Source organism: Poecilia formosa, unplaced genomic scaffold (genome assembly GCF_000485575.1).
Source record: "Poecilia formosa unplaced genomic scaffold, Poecilia_formosa-5.1.2 Scaffold216, whole genome shotgun sequence".
Lineage (NCBI taxonomy): Eukaryota > Metazoa > Chordata > Actinopteri > Cyprinodontiformes > Poeciliidae > Poecilia > Poecilia formosa.
Window position 1 is genome coordinate 929,271 of NW_006800155.1, and position 8,017 is coordinate 937,287.

General features: G+C 46.0%; 1 long non-coding RNA gene across 1 annotated transcript; it reads left to right on the forward strand.

Annotated features, from left to right (window-relative positions):
- Positions 1 to 5,999: 5,999 nt before the first annotated feature.
- Positions 6,000 to 6,408, forward strand: LOC107838150 (uncharacterized). The gene is made up of 2 exons (XR_001664203.1): positions 6,000 to 6,167; positions 6,263 to 6,408. It is a non-coding gene; the product is annotated as an uncharacterized LOC107838150 (long non-coding RNA).
- Positions 6,409 to 8,017: the final 1,609 nt, after the last annotated feature.

Sequence of the window (8,017 nt, forward strand, 5' to 3'; positions counted from 1 at the left end):
ACACACACACACACACACACACACCTGTGGCAGGAGCTCCATCACCTCTGCAGTCGTCGATGCGTCATCCTGCATACCTGCAGCGTGTTTTTGCAGAAACGTCATCCTGCAGGCAGGAATCACAGTCCAATGATTCATGTTTTGTTTCCTCTATTCACATTTTTATGATGTATGAATCAGTTTATAGATTCACCTCTACAGTTAAAAGGAACTGAAATTTTTTTAGATGCATTTACTTAAAAAAGCTGGGAAAATTTTTATAATTTCCATGTTAAAAAGTCTGTCAATTTTATTCAGTAGAATTTGATTTGATTTTAACAAACAGGTCAGTTTTACTTCCTCCACATATATATTTTCCTAAATAATCCAAAGTTCAGGTGTTTGGTACAAACCAAGAGGACCAGCTGATGGGTCAGAACCAACGGATCGATAACAGAGAAGCCATTAAACGCTGCAGAGCGTGAATCCTGCTTTCTGCCCGTTACTCCTCCAGCCGAGGAGATTTAATCCCCAAACAGCCTCCATGCGGAGCCGCCTGATGCATTATCAATACATTAACTGGATAGTTGGATTAACTGTATGAGGCGGTGTCAACTGGGACACAAACCGATGAGCTGCAGGGAAACGGCGAGGACAAAGAGAGCAGAGACGGCCTGCTGGGCGAGGGAGGGTCGGCATCACTGTGAAAGGAGGAAGTTTGGCCAGCAGAACAAAACCCATTTAATGAGAAAGGAAGAGCCTGAAAGACTCCTGATGTTCTGGAGAAGCTGAGAGGTCCAGATATCTGGTGGTTCGTCCATCATCATCATCATCATCACCAGAGCAGAAACATCAGTAACAACCTCAGAGTCCAGCTTCAGTCCTCAAGTTTTCAGATTCAAGAAACTTTAGTCAAAGGAATCAATCGTTCATTCACTGGGTCACCAAGTTCTGCTGAGTCCCAACGAGTCACTCATCTGATTCAGGAGTAAAACAGTCGGCGAGAAACATGGAGGACTCTGGTGAGACAAGCAACAACCTGGGAAAGGTCATAAGGTCACCTTTAACTACCTGATCATTCTGCACAAAGGAAACATTTCAACTGATGCTCATATTCCAACAGTGATTTTTATTTCCATTTTATTTATTGTTTTGGTTTTTGTGTTTTATTTTGCATATTTAAAATGTCTTGCAGTTACAGTTGGTCGATCAGATGAAAATGTAATCATGATATTTGTTTGGTACATGAAACAATATACACAAATACTCCAGTCATTTTAAACTGCATGCATTTAAAATGGTTCTGGTGCAGAAAAATAAATTTAAATATTTTACTTTAACCATAAGTTGCACACAAATGTTTTTCACTAATGAAGTTACTACCACTGACTTAATCTGTGATCAACAAGCAGTAAAAAACCCACCAAGCCAGAATCCACCAGGAAACATGAAGCCAGCTGAAGCTAAAAGGTGTTTTCATCATAAAAATTATAAAAAACCCTGATGAGTCCAGATTACAAAAATAAAAGTTTAAATAGTGACTATAAAATCAACAGACCCAAAGCAGTCACAGAAAACAGATGGCCTAATCAAAGTCCTGATAGAACTGCTGTGGTGGGAATGAGCAGAAACTTTAACAAACTGAATAAATGTTGAAAAAGACCAGAACTCCTCCACAGCGAAGTGAGAGACGGGGTGTACTTACTTACCAGCCGTAGCTCTGTGTTTACGGGAAACGTCTCGGCCTGAAGACGCAGTCGGACCCGGTTTAATGGAGGCAACCGGTGCAGAACAGCAGCTTGGTAATTGAGTCCCTCTGGGGCTCCTGTAGGTGGGCTGGAGCCGCTCCGGGACCAGAAGGTGTCGGGATAAAAGCCTCCATTACGGTCCGCCGTTCTGGAGCGGCGGCGGCTCCGCCTCGCCTCGGGCTCGGCTTGGCTCTAACGCGATTACCAGGCGGCTTGATGAATCGTCTGTCAGAGGAAGTTAAAAGGCGCATTAGATGTTGGGACTCTCAGGCACTTAACCTGATTAGGTCCAACGGGTCTGTGTGGCAGAACGCGGCAGGAAACGGGCCAAAGATCGACACTTTCAGCTCCAAACTTTATTTGGCGAAAACAAAGGAGAGAAACATCTGAAGGATCCAGACAAAGAAAGCAGCAGATCGTCGGTTCAGGTCTCCAGACAACAACATCGCTGATCTGCCGTTTCTGTTTGTTCACAGCCTCATGTGGGCTCTGCTGTCTGAGGAGACAAAGGTCAGAGGTCAAACCAGAAAGAAAACTCCTCCTGACCTCCTGCTCAAAGGATTCTGCTGCCGTCGGATGAAACTTGTGTCTTCCTTCCACAGCGATCAGCATCAGGAGTCCTGGTCTTAGTCCATCCCTCCCACCAGGATCCAACCGTCTGCCGGGTTCAACCACTCTGACCGGCGAGGTCATCAGATCGCCAACGGCTCCTGGAGTCGACCTTTAGGCTTACATCCACCCACACCAATGTTAGCCATTAGATAATCTGAATAAGACTGATCCATAACCGAGGAACTGAAACCAAGCAACGGTTCTTAGGAGAGGAAGATCTGCTGAAGGGATCAGAGGATTCTTCACCTCAACAATGCAAAGCATCGGACTCATTACTGGAGTCTAGATCGATTTATTCTCCATCTAAGAGCTATTCAGTGCATGTTCGCAGTTTCTATCTCCAGAAAATTAGCTTCCTGTTGGAGAGTTACTGCATGAACAACGTCTTCAAGCTGCAACAAGTTATTTAACTCTAACTGGTGCAACAAGCAGCTCCTTGTTTCTTAAAGACACGTCCTGTGGTCGTGGAAAAGATGTTAGTCTGCTTAAGAAGGGTCAGATTATTGCCATCAAGCAGAGAAAACATGAAGGAGATGCAGAAATGACTAAAGTATGGTTGAGAACTGTCCAACGTGTTATTAAAAACAGGAAGCATGAAGAGGAACCGTCGTCTCTGAGGAAGAAATGAATGACTGTGACATCAAACTGAAGAAGAACAACAGTAGAAGTCCTGGTTGTGTTTAACAGTGAAAGTAAGAGCCTTTCCAATGTGAGAGGAACTGAAGGGTTTGGGACTGAACAGCTGTAGCCATAAGAAAACCACAGATCAGTGAGGCTGACCAGACAAAAAGGCCTTTCAGTCGGCAAGGCAGGATAAAGACGGGAGAGACGGATGGAGGTCATGTGATCTGATGAGTCCAGATTCACCCTCTTCCAGAGTGACGGACGCTTCAGGGTAAGAAGAGAGGCAGGTGAAGTGATGCACCCATCATGCCTGGTGTCTGCTGTGTCAGTCTGTGGGGACAGGTCAAAGTTCAGCAGCATCCTGAGGTCAGGTGACTACCTGGAGACACTGAATGACGAGATTATTCCTTCAGAGGATCGTTTCTTCGCTGATGACACATTGATATTCCAAGATGACAACGCAAGGATTCATCGGACTCAGATTGTGAAAGAGTGGGTCAGGAGGCCACAGAGTCTGGACCTGAACCCCACGGAGGACCTTTGGGGTGTTCTGGAGACTTTGATCAGTGGCCGGACACATCACCAAATCTTCTTTGCCACAGCAAATGTTTGCCATGATGGAGGTTTAAGGAGTTCCAGCAAAATATTAGAGTGTTATCTTTTTCTTTTGGTGGGAACTTTCTTTTTGGCCAGGCAGCATCTAGCTGCTTTCTTGCCTGAGGTCCTCTGTCCGATAGATGGTTGGATCTCTGAAACCTCCTGTAAAAGCCATAAAGGGTTTAAACTGAAGGGATAAATCCTTGAATCAGACTCAGAGTTTGATCTCGTGACTTTATAGATACCTAAAACACCAAAGATGAAGCAGCAGAAACAGAAACTGGCTGGTTCCCAGAGAGGAAACCTGCACCAGTGCTCCTTCAGCCTGAGATCGTCCTGGGGGGGTCGGCGGTTCTGATGGGGTCATGGACCTCACTCAACAGACAGCAGAGCGGGTCAGCACTCGGTTCAGGTGAGAGGAAGAAAAACAAGCAGCGCTGCAGTTTGTGCAGCGTCGTGGCAGCAGCTCTGCTGACACATGCGGCCTCTGAAAGGCCCAGAGATGCTCTGGAGGGGTCAACGGCGCGCTGCCTCAATGCATTCCTTCCTTCCCCCTGAGCTTCTGTCTTTCTCTCGTTTCTTTTCTTCTGTTGCGGCGGGGTGAGGAGGGCGCTGCTGGAGCTTGAGAAAATAAAAACTTCTCAAAGACGGGGAGAGAGGAGGGAGGGCTCAAGGTAAAATGTTTCACCGTGGGCCGGCCTGTCACTCAGCGTGATTAATGGGCCGCTCAGGGAGAACCGGCGCGTTCCGAATGAGAAATATGACTTCTAGCTGCTAATTTGATTAGCATCGAGCTGCTACTGAGACTTTCTCTTCTGCAGCCACATTCGTTTACCGCTGAGAAAGTTTGAATCAGAAGGAAGCTTCAGTCTGAGTTTTGATTGACGTCCCGTCAGCGCCAAAAGGTCCAGACAGGAGTGGAGGGGAGCGGGTCCCCCACGGCCGGCCCTTCAACACCAGCTGGGCTCCTGCAGCTGTCAATCACTGGGACAATGCCCAGCAGGGGGCCGGTCCACCAAGCCTCGCTCCGCAACACCGCAGCCTGACAAAGCATCACTTCCTGCTGTATTAAACCACAGGTTTCATGTGAAAGCTGGACCAGCTGGCTGAACAAACGCTGCAGGAGAAACTACAACCACCAGGGGGCACTGTAGAGAAACTATTAATCAGATTCATTTGGTCTCAGTTTGAAAGCAAAACTCTGAAAAACAAGGAATCCAGGAGAAACATCTGAACTCCATTCACAAAATAATACAACTCTGGATAATTCTTAGAGTTCATTCCCACCAGACCTGTTTAGTTCACTTTAATCAAACTCCAGTCTGTTTGCCTATACAGTTTGATTTGTTTGGGGAGGTGTGAATGAGTAACTGACCAAAACAACAAGCAAACCTCAGTCTGGGTTTGGTTGAAGTGAACTCTGGTGCTGTTTGAATGAACATATGAACACCAAGCGGACCGGACCGCTCCAAAAGCAGGAAATGGACTACAGTGCAAGGCATTCTGGGTAAATACAACAAAAACAAACGTGTGAGTCTGGCTCCAGCAGGACAAATGACTCATGATTTTTAGCCAAAGACTAAAGAGAAATCCTCCAGCCGCTAAAATCTGACGCCTCCATCTTGTTTCCATCTGGTGAAGAAGGAAGTTGCTCTCAGTGTCTTCAGAGGTTTTTGTGTCGTTTCCTTCAGTGGTTCTTGGTGCAGCGCCCCCACAGGCCAGGAGGGGAACAGGTTGGTTTGACTCGGAGAAGCAGCTGGAGGTGGAGCAGATGTTCTGGTTCCACCGGTGGTGAACTCTAAACTTTAGAAACACCAGAAATTCTGGTTTCAATGAAGTTAATCAGGATTTTATGTGACAGACAAAAATCCAGGAGGATCCTGTGTGACCTCTTGTGAAAACGGCTCAGAACCGTTTTCATCATCTCCCTTCATATTCTGACGATTTTTCTCACAATAGAGTCTGGAGGAATCTCCCCCCACAGAGGGTGAAACAGCCATAAACATGTTTTTAAGGCGCACTCCTTTAGAGACATCAGACTTAATTCAGCAGCAAATTAGAGGGAAAATTCAGAACAAAGGTGACAACATGTTGTCTCTCTTTTCTCTGTGCAGCGGTTTGACCCGACTGGAGGATCTGCTCTGACACCGTGAAGAGAAAAGTGATTAAAGCTGAATGCAACTGATCAAAGCTTCCCAGAAATAACAAGAACAAGAGTCTGGCACATAAAAGCAGGAGGAGAGGCATCAGCAGACATCCTGGAATAAAGAGGCAAACCCACGCCTGACTGCGCTCCACTGCTGCTCAACACAAACACACTCAGCCGCTGCCCTGAAAGACACGAACAAGTGGGGCGGCGACGCCCTGCACGCCTGGCGGCGGCTCAACGCGCCCACAGAGGAGGTGAGCCGGGGATCACGGAGAACCAGGAGGCTTAGGAAGACAAACTCACGCAGGACAAGTGGTGATTAGCAGCGTTTGTGTCTCCAGGCTCCACCCGGCCGTCTCCAGGGAGATTTGTGTCCACAAGTCGAGGTCTGCGTGACTTTTCGGGTGTTTGTGGAGCCTGGAAGGTCTCAGGTGATGTTTGTCCGTTCCCTGGTGGAGGTAAAGGTTTTTTTTGTTTTTTTTGCTCTGCTGTTAGCGGATCTGAGCGCTGAACCGTGGAGCAGCAGAGCAATTGTCTCTTTCCTCCGTAACAGGATTAGGAGCCCAGCGGTGTGGCGGGTTCAGGCCTCCGGTCAGCCGGGGTCAGCGGCTCCTGCTGCTCAGCTTCTAGACCTGGAGGGTCCAGGAAGGAGAAAACCTGGAAAACAAACACAACGTCCACAGGCAGAATCGAGGAGAGCAAAATTACTCAGAAACTCAGAGTTTGGTTCCATCGGTGCTGCTGGTTCAAGCTGGAGGACGTCTGCTCCTGGTCTTATGTTTGAAAGCTTCACCTCGACTCAACCAATCAAAACTAACTCTGCCATAAACAGTTTATCCATCAGAATGATGCTACAAGCTAACTAACGCCTTCATCTCAATGATGTCAAGGCTCAACCATGTAAAAGCTGCAGACCAGACTTTAACTTCAGGTAATTAATTATGCATTAAACTTTGTAACACAACTAAACACTTTTTTTTTTACATACAAAAGTTCCAACTGGAACCTTTGCATTCACGTATTTCTGGTTCGTCAGTAATTCTGACGCACAAAGGCCATCCGCTAACACGAATATTTCCACTGTTTTCTTTACATTTATAACATTTTAACATTTCCACATGTGTCTACTCCAAACCAGATCAATTTAAAGCAAAGTGCTGGAAGAGGAGGAACCGTCATCACAGGTTTCAGTTGCACTAACCTAATTATCCAGTTTGGAGTTAATCCTGCATACGTGTGAACACTCTCACTAATCTAATCTGGTTCAGCTTAATGAGACTTTAGTCCAGAATGTAAATGTCTCTGAGCTGCTTCCGTAAATGTTGACCTGCTCATCATTCGGACTGGAGACGGGTTTAATGCTTACAGCATAGCATCAGGATTAGATGTGTGTGTTTGTTATCAGTGGCAGAGCTGATAGCAGTAATGGAGGCCTGCTGTCTGTACTGGGCTGCAGATTAAACCCACTGGTTTAGGTTGAACCGATGGTGAAGCAGAACCACACCAACTGGACCCGGATCAGTTCCTCAGAGCTTCTCCAGAAGGAACCAGGAGAAAACCCAAATACTGAGCTATGAAAAGACGGTCGGAGCTCAAACTTTAATGGATTTTACTCAAATTTAATGTGAAAAACCAAAACAAAGCCGTGCATATTGGTGCATAGAAGTAACTTTGCTGCTAAGTTACCGGATAAATAGACATGTGAGCTGAACAACAGAGATATTTACAGTTTTTAATCTGTTATTCAACCATCAGATTGGAACAAAGTGTTGTTCTCCATTAAGCTGTCCAGAGTTTCTTTAGAAATGTGACTGTGGACGCTGACATTAGCATTAGCTGCTACATTTTTAGCATTGAGATGCTACTTTAGGCTTGAATAGTTTCACTGATAGGCTAACTGCTGTTAGCGGATGTTGGTTGTGCATCAGATTTACAGCTGTACCAGAAACACATGAACACAAAGGTTCCACTCTGAACTTTTGTATGTAAAAAAATCTGACATTAATTGCATGAAACATTTTAACACGTTAAATTGTCTGCAGTGAAAGTAAATGTTTGTCTTTCCAAATACAAACATGAGAGGTTTGGTGTGTGTTTGTGTCATGATGCTGCCACTTCCACTTGTTCTGTTTTTAATGAAATCCCAAAGCTTTGCAGGTTTCTCATGACTGCAGAGTTCCTGCAGGCCTCCTGGTGGGTCATGTGATGGTTCTGGTTCCAGGTTCTGGTTCCAGGTTCTGTTCCCAGGCTCTGGTTCCAGGTTCTGGTTCCAGGTTCTGGTTCCAGGTTCTGTTCCCAGGCTCTGGTT